We start from the raw sequence: 19,689 nt of genomic DNA on the forward strand, positions 1-19,689 counted from the left end.
ATAGAGTTTGCAAGTACACACCAAATATGGAAGATAGATTTTGCAAGAGGCATAAGTATTTAGAAACTAAATGGTTGCAAGAGAGGCTAGATGTTTGTGCTGAAAATTTAAAATTTCATCACCATACTTGTGAACTTTGCAATGAACATGGTCATTTAAATCTCAAATGCAAATTGTTTCATGATCATATCATGTCCAAAAATTGTGATGATTTGATTTCCCTTGCACCTCATAATGAACTTAGTTTGGTTTTGGGTTATGAAGAAATGAAACGTATAACTAAGCATATTCCAGAATGTAACCTTGAGAAATTCCTCGATATTGATTTAGAAGAAATTTTTATGTATTGTGCGGTGAATTGCATTGAAAATCCTTATATTGCCAATTACATAAAGAAAAGAAAACAAATAGAATATGAAGAGAATACTAATGAAAGGGAAGAGACTTCCCGATATCCTCCTATTATTTCTTATGATGAATCGGGTAACGAGGAGGAGCCTCCTATTCAACCAATCTCATTAATAAGGAGCTCCGAAAAGAGGATTAAACCGACACATGATGTGAATAAGAAAAAGAAAAGACGGAGAAGCAAAGGTAAAAATGTATCCCTCCAAAATGATGTTTCTCCTATTACTCATTGTGATGATGATAATTGTTATACTATTGGTGCTATCCATACTATTAATGATGAGAATGATTATGCTTATGATATGAAAAAGCCCAAGCTTGGGGATGCTATGTTTGATGAAAATGACATGTTTGAGAATTTATTTTCTGCAATTAATGTTTGTCCCAAGCTTGGGGATGCTATGATTAATGAAGATGATATTTTTAGTCTCCCAAGTTTTGATCAGCAAATTTTTTATGATGATAGCATGCCTCCTATTTATGATGGTTATATTGATGAAAGTGGGTTTGGAAGAGTGTCAACTTTAGGAAGTAATGATTCCACTATTTTGGAGGATGTTGAATCTTATTTTGACAATTATGAAAGTGGATTTGGAGAGGTCATGACTTTATTTAGTAATGATTCCACTATCTTGGAAGAGGTTTCAATTGATTATGATGAGAACAAAGTTGCTACTTATGATGATTATTGTGATGACACTTATGCTATAAAAAGTAATGATGATTATATTTATAAAACTTGCCATGATTATGATTACCCCTTTTCTGAATATTACTCTTTTAATATGGAAACAATTTATAGTATTCGAGTTTCTTATGATACTCCCACTATTCCGAATGAGAAGAATTTTGCTTATGTGAAGAGTAATAAAATTTCTATTCTTGTAGATCATGAAAAGAATGCTTTATGTGATAGTTATATTGTTGAATTCATTCATGAATATACTGAAAATTATTATGAGGGAGGAATATATGCTTGTAGGAATTGCAATAATATCAAGTTTCCTCTCTATGTGCTTAAAATTTTGAAGTTATGCTTGTTTTGCCTTCCTATGCTAATTGATTATTGTTCCGATAAGTTGTTTGCTCAAAAAATCCCTATGCATAGGAAGTGTTTTAGACTTAAATGTGCTAGTCATATTCTTCATGATGCTCTCTTTATATTTCAATTCTTATCCTTTATGTGAGCATCATTGAAATCATCATGCCTAGCTAGGGGCGTTAAACAATAGCGCTTGTTGGGAGGCAACACAATTTTATTTTTGTTCCTTGCTTTTTGATCCTGTTTAGTAATAAATAATTCATCTAGCCTATGTTTAGATGTGGTTTTATGCTTTTAATTAGTGTTTGTGCCAAGTAGAACCTTTGGGAAGACTTGGGGAAAGTCTTTGCGATCTTGCTGTAAAAAACAGAAACTTTAGCGCTCACGAGATTAGCTACCATTTTTTACTGGAGAGTCCAATTAACTTGATTCTTTTTGAAGATGATTAATAGACGAATTCCTAATGTCCAGAAAATTATTTAAGAATTTTCTGGGTGCCAGAAGTATATGTTTGGTACTGATTACTACAGACTGTTCTGTTTTTGACAGATTCTGTTTTCTATGTGTTGTTTTCTTATTTTGATGAATCTATGAGTAGTATCGGAGGGTATGAACCATAGATAAGTTGGAATACAGTAGATATTACACCAATATGAATTTAGAATGAGTTCACAAGAGTACCTAAGTGGTGATTAATTTTCTTATACTAACGGAGCTTACGAGTTTTCTGTTAAGTTTTGTGTTGTGAAGTTTTCAAGTTTTGGGTAAAGATTCGATGGACTATGGAATAAGGAGTGGCAAGAGCCGAAGCTTGGGGATGCCCAAGGCACCCCAAGGTAATATTCAAGGACAACTAAGAGCCTAAGCTTGGGGATGCTGTAACATCCCAATTTTTATTAAATTTGGATGTTAATAGAATCATTCAATGCATACCATATATCTTTGCATTTTGGAGTTTTAAAATATTCAAACAATATTTTTCCACTCGAGAAAAACACATGAGAGGGGATAAGATGACTTCCTAAAAATATAAAAGAGTGCAAAATTTTATTATGAATATTATTTGAAGTTTTGGAGTTTATTTTGGTATTTATTTTATTTGCAAAAAGTGCATTAATTACATTACGAAAATATTTTCAAAATGTTTTGTGCTTAAGTAAATGTTCATTAGGTTCTAAATATTATATAGTTATTTTAGAAATTATTTTGGTGTTTTTATTAATTCATTTGAATTATTTAGGGCCAATTTAGTGTTCGGTTTTAAAAAAACAAGCAATGCCGCACGCAGCCTGGACCGAAACTGGGTTCGGCCCAGGAGTACCCCGACTGACCCAGCTGGTTATTTGCCCCAAGGCCAGCGTCCCAGCGCCCGCACCCAGAGCCTTCCGCTCGGTCGACCGCGCCGCGCTTGCCCTCGCTCGCCTCCTCTCGCTGCTGCTCCTAGGCGGGCCCCGCCCATCAGGCCGTCCCCAACCTCCTGCACCACACGGGATAGACATCGCTGCCTCGCTCCCGCAATGGCCGCTCGTCCCCCTCACGGATGAGGCTTATCTGTAGCCCCGTAGCGCTCCTAGCCGCGCCTATATAAAGGCCCGAACCCCCTCTTCCATCCTCGCCGTCCCGCTTCTTCCCACGCCTCCCATAGCCGCCGTCGTTGTCGTTCGCATCTCGCCGGAGCCACGTCACTCCGTCGAGCTTTCTGTCGCCAGTAAGCCACCACGGCCTCCACCTTCTTCGTCAAATGATTTGCCGCGGCAAGGCGCATCCGTTTGACACGATTTTTACCCCTAGGTCCCGTCGGAGCCGCCGCACCATTGACGCTGGAGCCGCCGGAGCACCGAAGGCCGCCGTCTTCGTCCCACCCCGTCCGGACGCCGCCGATGCACGCCGACACCACCTTCATGATGCCCTCGATGCGCCGCACCTCCCCGTCTTCTTCCCCGTCGACGAGGACCATCGCAGTCGCCGCCCCCTTCGTCACCGACGCTGCGCCGCCGTCTTCATCATCGCCGGCCACGACCCCCACCCGCTGTAAGCCGCCGCCCCACTCCCTCCCATTAGATCGATCAACGATGGCCCAAATTAGATTAGGTTGGTTTTTTTAGTTGAACCGGTACACGGTTAACCGCGGTTTTTGTTTTAAAAACTACCGGTCGGTTTCCCTTTGGTCGTGCGGTTTTATTTAAACCGAGCGTAAGTTTTTATTTAGTTAGCCGCCGCCGCTATTTTTCTTATTTAGCGGCCATTCGTCGTATAGCCGCCATGTGGCCAGGGACTGGTCTGCGATATTTTCTTTCTCTGTTTAGCCCCTGTAATTAGCAGATTAGTCCCTAATCTTAGATTAGCCATACGTTTTAAACCGTAGATCCAAACTTGATGAAACCAAGGGCAAATTCTTCATGATGTTTAGATCTATCACGTGATATCCTTTTTGCAAACTTTTTGTAGATTCAAATTTGAATTTATTCAGATTCGAATTCGAACTTCAAATTCCCATATCTCCCAAACCGAAGCTCCGATTAAGTTTACTCCTTTTGCATTCTGTCACCGTAGCCGAACCCTATCACCTAGACCTTTGTCACAATAATTTTCACACACTAGAATCTTCCCTTTAATAATTTTACTAGTATGCATAGTATGCACAATAGTTCACATCACTTTTTGAACCATAGGCCGTTGTTTTGCACTTGGAATATTTTTGTGGTAGATTAGTGTGTTGTATGTGCATTTGGTTTTCCCGAGACTTCTTGCTTCGCATGTTCTTCTTGGTTTTCTGAAATGTTTTCTTATGTTTGTTTATCTTCCTTTGTGATAGATTGCCCGGAGTGCGAAGCAGAATATTATCAGTCTTTAGAATTCAACCAGCAGTACCAAGGCAACTTACATCTTGATCATGTTTCAATACCTATATTTTTATTATGCACTTAGTTCTTTGCGGTAAGACTGCATCGTAGGAAATTGATGCCGCATGACTATGCTTTTCACCTAGTAGTTCATTGAGGTAGGTCTGAACCATATAGCATTGTCACCATCGTAGGATTGAGGAGTGATCATTGTAAAGTTTGAGTGACAATGTAGTAAATAGGACCTAAGATAATTAATGAACTACCTGGGCGGAAACTTGTTGGAATGGTGGCGAAGTACAGTGGGGCACGCATGGGAAATCCATGGTGGTGCACCACTAGTGGACCGTCCGCTCAGGCTCAAAGAGACCAATCGTATTCCCATGTCTAGAAGTTTACGTGTGCAGCCACAAGCCAATATGGGCTCTGGCTTAGTTGAGTAGTTAGTGTGACCCCTTCCGGGATGGGCAAGCAGATGTAGAATGATGTAGGTGTACCGGCCTATCCGTGGTTTAAGGGGGAACATTTTCGAAAGGCTATGTCTCGATTTTCCGATCGTGGAGATGGTCGAGTCTTGTGGGGAAAAGTGCGCAACCTCTGCAGAGTGTCAACCTAATCGATCAGCCGTGTCCCCAGTTACGGACAACTCGAGCATCTAGTAGTGGAAATGCAGGGAGATCCCCTCACCTTTAATTAAACAGTTGGGTTTTAAATGAAACTTGGGAACGGATGGAGTTGGGTTTGCCAACTCATCCTATGCAAAGGTGTAGCAGTAGAATAACATCTTTTCTAATAGGGAAAAACTAGCTTTATGCAAAAACTAAACATAGAGCTTTCCACTAGCCAAATTGCATGTACAAGTAGGTTCATTACACTTATGATGTGACTTGCCAGTACATTCAATGTACTGACCTATATGGATGCAACTTATCACGTTGCAGATATATCCGACGAGGATTAAGGTGCGATAGGTCGATGTTCTACACTCAACCTTGCTCGTGGAGTTGGACTCAGTTACTACTTTGCTTTCGCAGTATTTTTTATTGGCTATATGCCCTATTTTGTAATAAATGTATTGCTCCTGGACTATCGATGTAATAAAGAGATGTGTGTTATTTCTGTTATTTCATCGAGTACTGTGTGTGCTAGCAAGTCGATCCAGGGACTAGCACGGTAAGCACAGAGACTTCGACTCGTACCGAGTCAGGTCGCTACAAGATGGTATCAGAGCACACGTTGACTGTAGGACGCGACCCCTAGAAATGAAAAAAGCCATAGGATAAAAACTATATTTTTATTCACTTTCCCTATATATCCTTTGGTCTCGTACCTTCTCTGCTTCAGTACTAATTTCTTCTCTCTTTCAAAATGTAGATGTCGTCCGCCCTTCTTGAGTTCGAGCAGCCCGAAGAGACCATGCCCTTTGGACGACAGCTGGTGAAGATCATGAAGCACCTGAAGATTGGGCTTCCCACATTCACTGGAACCTTCACAGCCACCCTGCCCGAGGAGACACGTTGGAGGATCGATGCTCATATCCCCGGACGCATCCTCGGAAATCGCACCAAGCCCATTGATTTCCATGTGGATACCGCAACATGGGTCTTCGGCAGGGGTATCACTGCTCACATTTCTCTCGGACGCATTCGAGAGGTGTATGACGAAGACCTGAAGAGGACCTCCTTCATGATGTACGGACACCGCGACGCAAATGGAGATGTGGTGCATACCCTGGAGGACGAGACGATAGCATCCCATATCCAGGACATGGAGGAGCACATTCGCATGATGGAACTGGAGTTGTCCGACAACATGGTCGTCATCAAGAACCTCATTACCCGCAAGGCCGAGCTAGAGGAGGAGCTCTAGGACGCTCGCATCGAGCACGAGGGGGAGCTGGACGCACTGTAGGAGAAGATCGATGACCTGAAGCTTGAGCTTGAGGAGGCCGAGGAGAAGCTGGATGAGGGAGAAAACATCCAGGAGGATCACTCGTATGGTGCCTATATCAGGTAGGAGAGGGACCAAAATGATGAGCTCGGAGATGATGACACGGAGAGTGATGCATGGACACCCGATGTCGACATGGTTGACTGGTCCTCATCTGATGAGACTTAGATTTTATACCACCATGAGAGCTTAGAAATTCGATTTCGTTATCCGATTAGTTTTATTTCATTTGTAAGACCTTGTCAAATCTTGTGACATGGCTTACCTTAGGTTTGATTATTCGTGTGAACCCCTTTGTTTGAAATTGAATTGGAGTGATTTGAAGTTTTATTACTATCATGGGCATATGGGTGGTGTAATTTTACTAACTAGGCCTTGTTCCATTCTAACTCCTTATCCACTCTAAAACCCATCAGATGCCTCCAAGACGTGATCCTGGATTCAACTTTCCGCCAGAGATCACGCAATTGATCCAGCAGCAGAATGCTCTTATGTAGATGCTCATTCAGAACCAGAACCAGAACAACAACAACAACAACAACAACAACCCACCGCCGCCACCCCAAGTTGACAGTCTTACCCGTTTTCTGAGGCTGAACCCACCCGTGTTCTCCAGCAGCATGGAGTCGATTGTCGTAGATGACTGGCTCCGCAAGATAGGAAGGGAGCTAGCTACGGCAGGATGCAATGATGCTGAGAGGGTGAAGTTAGCTTCCCACCAGCTGGATGGACCGGCAGCTACTTGGTGGGAGAACTACACCACCACATACCCCATGGAGAATGTGACTTGGACTCAATTCCAGCGCGCGTTTTGCACTGCTCATGTCTCAGCTGGAGCCATGAGTCTGAAGAAGAAGGAGTTCCGCAGCTTGCTCCAGGGAGGATGCACGGTATCTCAGTATGTTGATGAGTTCAGTAAGTTGGCCCGTTATACCCCAGAGGACGTGGCCACTGATGCAGCCAAGCAGGAGAAGTTTCTGGAGGGACTGAACGATGAGTTGGGAGTTCAATTAACTGTGGCGACCTTTGCGGACTATCAGGAGCTGGTTGGTAAGGCTACCATTCTCGAAGGAAAGTACCAACAGATGGAGAATCATAAGAGGAAATATGGTCATGGGAAGTATAACTCTGGAGTTCAACAGAAACCCCGCTACAGCCCATACTCAGGGAGTTCTGGATCAGGCACTAGCAAGTTTGGAGGGAATCACCATAACCATGGAGGCCACATTCATCATGGACTAAACGGACACAACCACCATGGTCACAAGCATGGCAATGGCAATGGCAATGGAGGAAATGGCAATCAGCAGCATTTCAACTCTTCTACACCGATGAAGAAGGATCTGAGTCAAATCACCTGCTTCAAGTGCAAGAAGACAGGTCACTACTCCAATGAGTGTCCTGAGGCGCAGAATGGAAATGGAAATGGCAATGGGAATTCTGGAGGCAAGAAGCCCAATCCTTTCACTAAGGGGCATGTGAATCATTTCAATGTGGAAGAGGTTTATGAGCAGCCTGACGCAGTGATTGGTAAGTTCTTGGTTAATTCATTTCCAGCACTCATTCTTTTTTACACTGGTGCATCGCATTCATTCATATCAAGGGGATTTGTGGATAAATATAAGTTGCCTACCATAGCTCTTAAGTCACCCATTCTAGTGAGTTCCCCAGGAGTCGAGTCTATGGCTAGTCAGGGATGTTTCCAGTTGCCTATGAACATAGGGGGACATGTTTTCCCCACAGATATTATTATACTAGAGTCGCAAGGGTTGGATGTAACCCTAGGTATGGATTGGATGTCCAAGAATGAGGCAAACGTTGAATGTGCTAGTAGATCGATTTTTCTCACCACCCTAGAGAAGAATAGGATCAAGTATGTATCTGGGCTTAAGCCTAAGAGGACTCAGGTGAACTCTCTTACGAGAGTTGTCCAGGAAGAAGTACCAGTGGTGATGGATTATCCCGATGTATTTCCGGATGAGTTACCGGGTATGCCACCAGATCGGGGGATTGAGTTTTTGATTGAGTTGCTGCCAGGTACAGGACCTATCTCCAAGAGGCCGTACCGGATGCCCGCTAATGATTTGGAGGAAGTCAAGAAACAGATTAAGGAGTTGCTAAAGAAAGGATATATTCGCCCGAGTTCATCACCTTGGGGAGCCCCAGTACTCTTAGTGGAGAAGAAGGATGGAAACTTGAGGATGTGTGTGGATCACCGCTCTTTGAATGAGGTGACCATCAAGAACAAGTATCCCCTGCTGATGATCAATGACTTGTTTGATCAGCTAGAAGGAACTAGTGTTTTCTCCAAGATCAATCTTCGATCGGGTTATCACCAGTTGAAGATCCGTGAGAAGGATATACCCAAGATAGCTTTTACCACAAGGTACGGGCTTTATGAGTATACAGTCATGTCCTTTGGTTAGACTAATGCCCCTGCCTATTTTATGAGCATGATGAACAAAGTATTCATGGAGTTCTTGGATAAGTTTGTTGTGGTATTCATTGATGACATATTGGTTTACTCCAAGAATGAGGAGGAACACGCTGAACATCTGCGCTTAGTTTTGGAGAAGCTCAGAGAACATCAACTTTATGCCAAGTTCAGCAAGTGTGAGTTTTGGCTCAAGGACGTCAGATTACTTGGACATGTAGTGTCAGGTGAAGGGATTTCAGTGGACCCTACCAAGGTTGAGTCAGTCACAGAATGGAATGCACCCACCACAGTTGGCGAGATTCGTAGTTTCCTTGGACTTGTAGGATATTACCGGAGGTTTATTGAAAATTTCTCCAAGATTGCAAGGCCCATTACAGTGTTTTTGAAGAAGGACACCAAGTTCGTTTGGACTGAAGAGTGTGAAGCCAGCTTTCAAGAGTTGAAGAAGCGTTTGGTTACAGCCCCAGTGCTAATCCTGCCTGACGTACACAGGGACTTTCAGGTGTATTGTGATGCTTCACGTCAGGGACTTGGAGGTGTTCTTATTCAAGAGGGGAAGGTTGTAGCTTATGCTTCACGACAGCTTCGACCTCATGAGTTGAACTATGCCACGCATGATTTGGAGTTGGCAGCTATAGTGCATGCACTCAAGACATGGAGACACTATCTTATTGGGAATCGTTGTGATGTTTACATAGATCGCAAGAGTTTGAAGTATATCTTCACGCGGAAGGAGTTGAATCTCAGGAAAAGGAGATGGTTGGAACTTATAAACGATTATGACATGTTGAGAGCTTGTGCGCTAGACTATGGGTCTAGTTGGGATGATAACTTACCCTACGCAAAGTTCTTGTACAACAATAGCTATCAAGCCAGTTTGCAGATGGCCCCTTTCGAGGCATTGTATGGAAGGAAATACAGGACACCTTTGATGTGGAATGGAGTTGGAGATTGCAAATTGTTTGGACCTTATTTGATCAGGGATTCTGAGGAGAAGGTCAAGTTGATTCGTGACAGACTTAAGATAGCTCAGTCAAGGCAGAAAAGTTATGTCGATGCTAAATGCAAGGAAGTGATCTATGAAGTGGGAGATAGAGCATATCTTTGAGTGTCTCCACTTCGAGGTATTAAGAGATTTGGAGTCAAAGGAAAGTTAGCACCACGATTTGTGGGACCATATAATGTTCTAGAACGTAGAGGAGAGGTTGCATACCAGTTGGAATTACTAGAGGCTTTGTCAGGAGTTCATGATGTGTTTCATGTTTCCCGGCTGAAGAAGTGTCATGCAAAGATGGCGACATTCCTTTGAGAGATACAATGCCACTGGAGGCAATTCAGTTGGAGAATGATCCGACTTATGAGGAGAAGCCTATTAAGATTCTTGAGACTGCAGAGAGGATCACTCGCACCAAGATCATCAAGTTCTGCAAGGTTCAGTGGAGTCACCACACCGAGGAGGAAGCCACTTGGGAACGAGAGGAAGATCTTAGACAGGATCATCCGCACCTTTTTGCTGGCCAACCCAAATCTCGAGGACGAGATTCATCTTAAGGGGGGTAGGTTTGTAACATCCCAATTTTTATTAAATTTGGATGTTAATAGAATCATTCAATGCATACCATATTTCTTTGCATTTTGGAGTTTTAAAATATTCAAACAATATTTTTCCACTTGAGAAAAACACATGAGAGGGGATAAGATGACTTCCTCAAAATATAAAAGAGTGGGAAATTTTATTTTGAATATTATTTGAAGTTTTGGAGTTCAGTTTGGTATTTATTTTATTTGCAAAAAGTGCATTAATCGCATTAGGAAAATATTTTCAGAATGTTCTGTGCTTAAGTAAATGTTCATTAGGTTCTAAATATTATATAGTTATTTTAGAAATTATTTTGGTGTTTTTATTAACTCACTCAAATTATTTAGGGCCAATTTAGTGTTCGGTTTAAAGAAACAAGCAATGCCGCACGTAGCCTGGACCGAAACTGGGTTCGGCCCAGGAGCACCCCGACCGGCCCAGCTGGCCATTTGGCCCAAGGCCAGCGTCCCAGCGCCCACGTGCTAAGAGCCTTCCGCTCGGTCGACCGCGCCGCGCTCGCCCTTGCTTGCCTCCTGTCGTTGCCGCTGCCAGGCGGGCCCCACCCATCAGGCAGTCCCCAACCTCCCGCACCACACGGGATAGACATCGCCGCCGTGCTCCCGCAACCGCCACTCAGCCCCCTCGCGGATGAGGCTTATCCGTAGCCCCATAGTGCTCCTAGCCACACTTATATAAAGCCCCGAACCCCCTCTTCCATCCTCGCCGTCCCGCTTCGTTTGACGCCGCCCATAGCCGCCGCCGTTGTCGTTCGCATCTCGCTAGAGCCGCGTCACTCCGCCAAGCTTTCCGTCGCCAGTAAGCCACCACGGCCTCCACCTTCTGCATCAAATGATTTCCCGTGGCAAGGTGCATCCGTTTGACCTGATTTTTGCCCCTAGGTCCCGTCGGAGCCGCCACACCGTTGACGCCGGAGCCGCCGGAGCACCGAAGGCCGCCGTCTTCGCCCTGCCCCATCCGGACGCTGCCAACACCACCTTCGTGACGCCCTCGACGCGCTGCACCTCCCCGTCTTCTTCCCCGTCGACGAGGACCACCGCAGCCGCCGCCCCCTTCGTCACCGACGCCGCACCGCCGTCTTCATTGTCGCCGGCCACCACCACCCGCTGTAAGCCGCTGCCCCACTCCCTCCCGTTAGATCGATCACCAACGACCCATATTAAATTAGGTTGGGTTTTTTTAGTTGAACCGGTAAGTGGTTAACCGCGGTTTTTATGTTAAAAACTACAGGCAGGTTTCCCTTAGACCGTGCGGTTTTATTTAAACCGAGCGTCGGTTTTCATTTAGTTAGCCGCCGCCACTGCTTTTCTTATTTAGCAGCCGTTCGCCGTATAGCCTCCGCAGCGGACGCTGCTCGGCTAGCCACGAGCCACCACATGGCCAGGGACTGGTCTATGATATTTTCTTTCTCTGTTTAGCCCCTGTAATTAGCAGATTAGTCCCTGATCTTAGATTAGCCATAACTTTTAAACCATAGATCCATACTTGATGAAACCAACGGCAAATTCTTCGTCATGTTTAGATCTATCCAGTGGTATCCTTTTTGCAAATTTTGGTAGATTCAAATTTAAATTTTTCAGATTCGAATTCAAACTTCAAATGGCCATATCTCCCAAACCGAAGGTCTGATTAAGTTGATTCCTTTTGCATTCTGTCACCGTAGCCAAACCCTATCACCTGGACCTTTGTCACAATAATTTTCACACACTAGAATCTGCCCTTTAATATTTTTACTAGTATGCATAGTATGCACTATAGTTCACATCACTTTTTGAACCATAGGCCTATGTTGTTTTGCACTTAGAAATTTTGGAGGTAGCTTAGTGTGTTGTATGTTCATTGGGTTTTTTCGAGACTTCTTGTTTCACATGTTCTTCTTGGTTTTCTGAAACGTTTGCTTATATTTGTTTATCTTCCTTTGCGATAGATTGCCCGGAGTGTGAAGCAGAATATTATCAGTCTTTAGAATTCAACCAACAGTACCAACGCAAGTTGCATCTTGATCATGATTCATTACCTATGTTTTTATTATGCACATAGTTCTTTGCAGTACGACTGCGTGGTAGGAAATTGATGCCGCATGACTATGCTTTTCACCCAGTAGTTCATTGAGGTAGGTTTGAACCATATAACATTGTCGCCATCATTTTACATTATGTTGCTTCGCTAAGTAGACGTGGATTGGGGAGTGATAACTGTAAAGTTTGAGTGACAATGTAGTAAATAGGACCTAAGATAATTAATGAACTACCTGGGCGGAAACTTGTTGGAATGGTGGCGAAGTACAGTGGGGTACGCATGGGAAATCCATGGTGGTGCACCACTAGTGGACCGTCCGCTCAGGCTCAAAGAGATCAATTGTATTCCCATGTCTAGAAGCTTACGTGTGCAGCCACAAGCCAATATGGGCTCTGGCTTAGTTGATTAGTTAGTGTGACCCCTTTCGGGATGGGCTAGTAGATGTAGAATGATGTAGGTGTACCGCCCTATCCGTGGGTTAAGGGGGAACATTTTCGAAAGGCTATGTCTCGATCTTCCGATCATGGAGGTGGTCGAGTCTTGTAGGGAAAAGTGCGCAACCTCTGCAGAGTGTCAACCTAATCGATTAGCCGTGTCGCCGGTTACGGACAACTTGAGAATCTAGTAGTGGAAATGTCGGGAGATCTCCTCACCTTTAATTAAACAGTTGGGTTTTAAATGAAACTTGGGAACGGATGGAGTTGGGTTTGCCAACTCATCCTATGCAAATGTGTAGTAGTAGAATAACATCTTTTCTAATAGGGAAAAACTAGCTTTATGCAAAAACTAAACCTAGAGCTTTCCACCAGACAAATTGCATGTACAAGTAGGTTCATTACACTTATGATGTGACTTGCCAGTACATTCAATGTACTGACCTATATGGATGCAACTTATCACGTTGCGGATATATCCGACAAGGATTAAGGTGCGATAGGTCGATGTTCTACACTCAACCTTGCTCATGGAGTTGGACTCATTTACTACTTTTCTTCCGCAGTATTTGCTTATTGGCTCTATGCCCTATTTTGTAATAAATGTATTGCTCCTGGACTATCGATGTAATAAAGAGACGTGTGTTATTTCTATTATTTCATCGAGTACTATGTGTGCTAGCAACTCGATCCAGTGACTAGCACGGTAAGCACAGAGACTTCGACTCTTACTGAGTCGGGTCGCTACAGATGCCCCGGAAGGCGTCCCCTCTTTCGTCTTTGTTCATCGGTAACTTTACTTGGAGCTATATTTTTATTCACCAAATGATATGTGTTTTGCTTGGAGCGTCATTTTATTTTATTTTGTTTTGTTTGCTGTTTGAATAAAATACCAAGATCTGAAATTCTTAAATGTTAGAGAGTCTTCACATAGTTGCATAATTATTCGACTACTCATTGAGCTTCACTTATATCTTTGGGAGTAGTTTGTCATTTGCTCTAGTGCTTCACTTATATCGTTTTAGAGCACGGCGGTGGTTTTATTTTATAGAAATTATTGATCTGTCATGCTTCACTTATATTATTTTGAGAGTCCTAAACAGCATGGTAATTTGCTTTGGTTATGAAATTAGTCCTAATATGATAGGCATCTAAGATGGGTATAATAAAAACTTTCATATAGAGTGCATTGAATACTATGAGAAGTTTGATACTTGATAATTGTTTTGAGATATAAAGATGGTGATATTAGAGTCATGCTAGTTGAGTCATTGTGAATTTGAGAGATACTTGTGTTAACGTTTGTGATTCCCGTAGCATGCACGTATGGTAAACCGTTATGTGTTGAAGTCAGAGCATGATTTATTTATTTATTGTATTCCTTATGAGTGGCGGTCGGGGACGAGCGATGGTCTTTTCCTACCAATCTATCCCCCTACGAGCATGCGCGTAGTACTTTGTTTCAATAACTAATAGATTTTTGCAATAAGTATGTGAGTTCTTTACGACTAATGTTGAGTCCATGGATTATACACACTCTCACCCTTCCACCATTGCTAGCATCTCTAGTACCGCGCAACATTCGTCGGTATCATAAACCCACCATATACCTTCCTCAAAACATCCACCATACCTACCTATTATGGCATTTCCATAGCCATTCCGAGATATATTGCCATGCAACTTTCCATCGTTCCGTTTATTATGGTACGCTTCATCATTGTCATATTTCTTTGCATGATCATGTAGTTGACATCGTATTTGTGGCAAAGCCACCGATCATAATTCTTTCATACATGTAACTCTTGATTCATTGCACATCCCGGTACACCGCCGGAGGCATTCATATAGAGTCATATTCTGTTCTAAGTATCGAGTTGTAATTCTTGAGTTGTAAGTAAATAAAAGTGTGATGATCATCATTATTAGAGCATTGTCTCAGTGAGGAAAGGATGATGGAGACTATGATTCCCCTACAAGTCGGGATAAGACTCCGGACAAAAAATAAAAAAGAGGCCAAAAAAAGAAGAAGGCCCAAAAAAACAAAAAAATGAGAGAAAAAGAGAGAAGGGGCAATGCTACTATCCTTTTACCACACTCGTGCTTCAAAGTAGCTCCATGATCTTCATGATAGAGAGTCTCCTATGTTGTCACTTTCACATACTAGTGGGAATCTTTCATTATAGAACATGGCTTGTATATTCCAATGATGAGCTTCCTCAAATTGCCCTAGGTCTTTGTGAGCAAGCAAGTTGGATGCACACCCACTAGTTTCTTTTGTTGAGCTTTCATACACTTATCGCTCTAGTACATCCGTTGCATGGCAATCCCTACTCACTCACATTGATATCTATTGATGGGCATCTTCATAGCCCATTGATACGCCTAGTTGATGTGAGACTATCTTCTCCTTTGTTCTTCTCCACAACCACCATTCTATTCCACCTATATTGCGTGAAGATTGAAAAAGTTTGAGAACATAAAAAGTATGAAACAATTGCTTGGCTTGCCATCGGTGTTGTGCATGATTTAAATATTTTGTGTGATGAAGATAGATCATAGCCAGACTATATGATTTTGTAGGGATAGCTTTCTTTCGCCATGTTATTTTGAGAAGACATGATTACTTTGTTAGTATGCTTGAAGTATTATTAGTTTTATGTCAATATTAAACTTTTGTCTTGAATCTTTCAGATCTGAATATTCTTGCCACAATAAAGAGAATTGCATTGATAAATATGTTAGGTAGCATTCCACATCAAAAATTCAGTTTTTATCATTTACCTACTCGAGGACAAGCAGGGATTAAGCTTGGGGATGTTGATACGTCTCCAACGTATCTATAATTTTTTATTGTTCCATGTTATTATATTATCTGTTTTGGATGTTTATGGACTTTACTATACACTTATATATATTATTTTTGGGCTAATCTATTAACCGGAGGCCCAGCCCAAATTGCTGTTTTCTTGCCTATTTCAGTGTTTCGAAAAAAGGAATATCAAACGGAATCCAAACGGAATGAAACATTCGGGAGAGTTATTTTTGGAACGGAAGCAATCCAGGAGACTTGGAGTAGACGTGAGGGAAGCTTCGAGGTGGCCACGAGGTAGGGAGACATGCCTGCCCCCTTGGGCGCACCCCCACCCTCGTGGGCCCCTCATGGCTCCCCTGACCGACCTCTTTCACATATATATGTCCATATACCCTAAAAACATCAGGGAACATAATAGATCGGGAGTTCCGCTGCCAGAAGCCTCCGTAGCCACCGAAAACCAATCTAGACCTGTTCCGGCGCCAGAAGCCTCCGTAGCCACCGAAACCTACCAGAGGGGGAATCCCTCTCCGATGGCCATCTTCATCATCCAGGTGCTCTCCATGACGAGGAGGGAGTAGTTCTCCCTCGGGGCTGAGGGTATGTACCAGTAGCTATGTGTTTGATCTCTCTCTCTCTCGTGTTCTTGAGGTGGTACGATCTTAATGTATCGCGAGATTTACTATTATAGTTGGATCTTATGATGTTTCTCCCCCTCTACTCTATTGTGATGAATTGAGTTTTCCCTATGAAGTTATCTTATCGGATTGAGTCTTTAAGGATTTGAGAACACTTGATGTATGTCTTGCATGTGCCTATCTGTGGTGACAATGGGATATACCGTGATCCACTTGATGTATGTTTTGGTGATCAATTTGTGAGTTCCGTGACCTCGTGAACTTATGCATAGGTGTTGGCACACGTTTTCGTCTTGACTCTCCGGTAGAAACTTTGGGGAACTCTTTGAAGTTCTTTGTGTTGGTTGAATAGATGAATCTGAGATTGTGTGATGCATATCGTATAATCATACCCACGGATACTTGAGGGGACATTGGATTATCTAGGTGACATTAGGGTTTTGGTTGATTTGTGTCTTAAGGTGTTATTCTAGTACAAACTCTATGATAGATTGAACGGAAAGAATAGCTTTGTGTTATTTTACTATGGACTCTTGAATAGATCGATCAGAAAGGATAACTTTGAGGTGGTTTCGTACCCTACAATAATCTCTTTGTTTGTTCTCCGCTATTAGTGACTTTGGAGTGACTCTTTGTTGCATGTTGAGGGATAGTTATATGATCCAATTATGTTATTATTGTTGAGAGAACTTGCACTAGTGGAAGTATGAACCCTAGGCCTTGTTTCCTAGCATTGCAATACTGTTTGTGCTCACTTTTATCATTTGTTACCTTGCTATTTTTTATATTTTCAGATTACAAAAACCATTATCTACTATCCATATTGCACTTGTATCACCATCTCTTCGCCGAACTAGTGCACCTATACAATTTACCATTCTATTGGGTGTGTTGGGGACACAAGAGACTCTTTTTTATTTGGTTGCAGGGTTGTTTGAGAGAGACCATCTTCATCCTACGCTTCCCACGGATTGATAAACCTTAGGTCATCCACTTGAGGGAAATTTTCTACTGTCCTACAAACCTCTGCACTTGGAGGCCCAACAACATCTAGAAGAAGAAGGTTGTGTAGTAGACATCACGCGACCACATCTGCCATGCGCGTGCTAACAAGGTGCATGACCGCAGCCGCAATCTGCGACCTTGCGGCCAAGGCTGCCCAAACGGCCGATGTTGCTTCGCACGTGGCGGAAGCAACATTGCCTCGGGGATAGCAACTGGCGAGAGTGGCACAGCAGTTGTTCGTTGTGCAGCGGCGGCCTTAGCCCTGATTGAGGCCGCCCACGACCATGTCGAGGCCGCCCACGCCCAGCTCCTGGCGGTCACCGCACAAATCGAACGAAGCTTCTCCGACAACGGTCGGCAATCCACGACTGAAGAGTTGGCAATCGCCGAGAGCGTTTGAGCAGCTGTCCGTTCCTCCACCACATACCTTGCAACGAAGGAGCCCGTCCAAGCCCAGATCGCGGCCGCCCATGCCCAGCTCATGGCGGCCTTTTCCAAAGAGATGGCGGATGTGGATGGCGTGATGCTTGCCGAGTATGGTGCAATGGATGCCATGAAGCCCCTTCCCAAGGACACCGTCGGGCACAAGCTGGACATGGAGGCGGCGGCGGAGATCGACGAGCACCAGCCATAGTAATACTCTTTGTTTTGTTTAATTAAGAGCGCAAGTCTTTAATTTGTTAGAGTAATGTTTAGGTCAGCTAGCTTTGTTTAATTTTTGAACTTGCTTGATTAAGAAGTGTGTGTGTGCTGTAGTCTCCTTTGTGTACCCAAATTATGCAATGACATGGATGACCACTATAACCATGGAAATTCAAACAAAAATTTTGATGTTCAAACTCATCACACACGGGTTAAGCTATCTGAATCATTTGTGATGTTCACATATCGTACGTAGTTCTGAATAAGGGACCGTGTCTGATGACACTTTGCGTGCCAATTTTTTCGCTGAAGCGATTCCAAATTTTCAGCTTCCACGGAAATATCTACCTCCCCGCCCCCTCCCCGTTACCAAAAGTCACATTTCCCCTGTTTTCGCCTTCCTTTCCAAGTTGAAACCTTCACTCCTTGCTTGCAGTGTCGCCTCCTCACCGGCGACCCTCCTTCACGCTGCTCGGCCTCGTCTATCCAGGCAGGTAAACCACACCCGACCCCCGTCCTCCTCCTCCTTCCACATCGAACATGCCTCGACCGCCGGCGCGAGCGCGACACCTTCCACCCAAATCACCAACCGCTCCACCAAATAAGCGCTGCCTTAAGACATGGTGCATGAAGTATAGCCAGGATCTCAAGGAGCATTTGGCAGCGGAGAAGCAAATCACGGCCGCATGCGTGGATGAGGTCGCGATGGCTGCCATTTGTGGCAACCCCCAGATCTTGGAGGAGCACTTTGCCATTTGCTAGCTAAGCCGGTTAAGGATGCTCAGTTTACCAATTGCGTGTGTTGCTCCTGCCTTTCCTTCACAAATTCTAGTGAATTGTGTTATCTAATTTTACCAGGCAATCTGTTGCTCTAATGTATATGTTCTATATGTCGTGCTGTGTGGTGCTCAATTATTAACTTTTTGTTAATTAGTTTTCATCTTCAGTTAACTGTTTGGTTCAATTCTGCAAATGTGATGTTCAATTGTTCAAGCTGCAATTTTGTATTGTCTTCCATGTGAGAAATAAATGTGGTGCTCAGTTAATGTTTGGTTCATTTGTTGTGGTGTTTAGTTAACTAGTTGGTTCAATTCTACAATGCGATGTCCAATTGTCGTGGGTAGAATTTTAAATTGTTGTGCATGTGAGGAATAAATCAAATTTGGATGCACGTAATACATGAGAAACATATACAAGTGCTATATTTCCTAGTTCTTAATCATGATTGGTTTGGATAAATGAGTTTTCCATGTGGCTTGAATTAATCTAATGAATCTGCAATGTGCTTATTTTTCATCAACATTTTTTACTGATAGCATGCGAACCCTTACTTAACTTGATGACTAACTACCGTATATGTGTTGCAGGGAAACAATGGGAAGCACTGAGGTTACAATCAAGGTTAACACGTGCATGGTCCGTTGTCTAAAAGCACATTATTGTGCAATTGCAGGAACCATTCTAATATTTAGTTTTTTAACAAGTTGTTCTTGTACATGTAGGCCTGCTGTTAGAGGTTTTGACCCACTGTTTGCCCCTTTTTGCATATGGGGAAATGAGTTGTCCAAGAATATCAATCAAATCAAGAAACTCTGAAAGATTGTTAGGATAAAGAAATTAGCGACAAAAAATAACAAGATCTTTGTCTGCACAATGAAGAAGACATCAGTTCACTACAACATGGTACTAACTATTATACCTTGCCTTTTTTTATTCCGTTGCCCCATTTCTAATATAGAGAAGATATTTATGCACATCCTTGTTTTCAGGCCTTTCCAAAGCAGTTCACTGGTGATTACCTCTCAAACCACCTCTATGGTCAGGAGGCGAGGAAGGTTTTCATACAACACCCATGGTTC

Source organism: Triticum urartu, chromosome 3A (assembly GCF_056163025.1).
Source record: "Triticum urartu cultivar PI428250 chromosome 3A, HENAU_Tu73, whole genome shotgun sequence".
NCBI classification, from domain to species: Eukaryota; Viridiplantae; Streptophyta; class Magnoliopsida; order Poales; family Poaceae; genus Triticum; species Triticum urartu.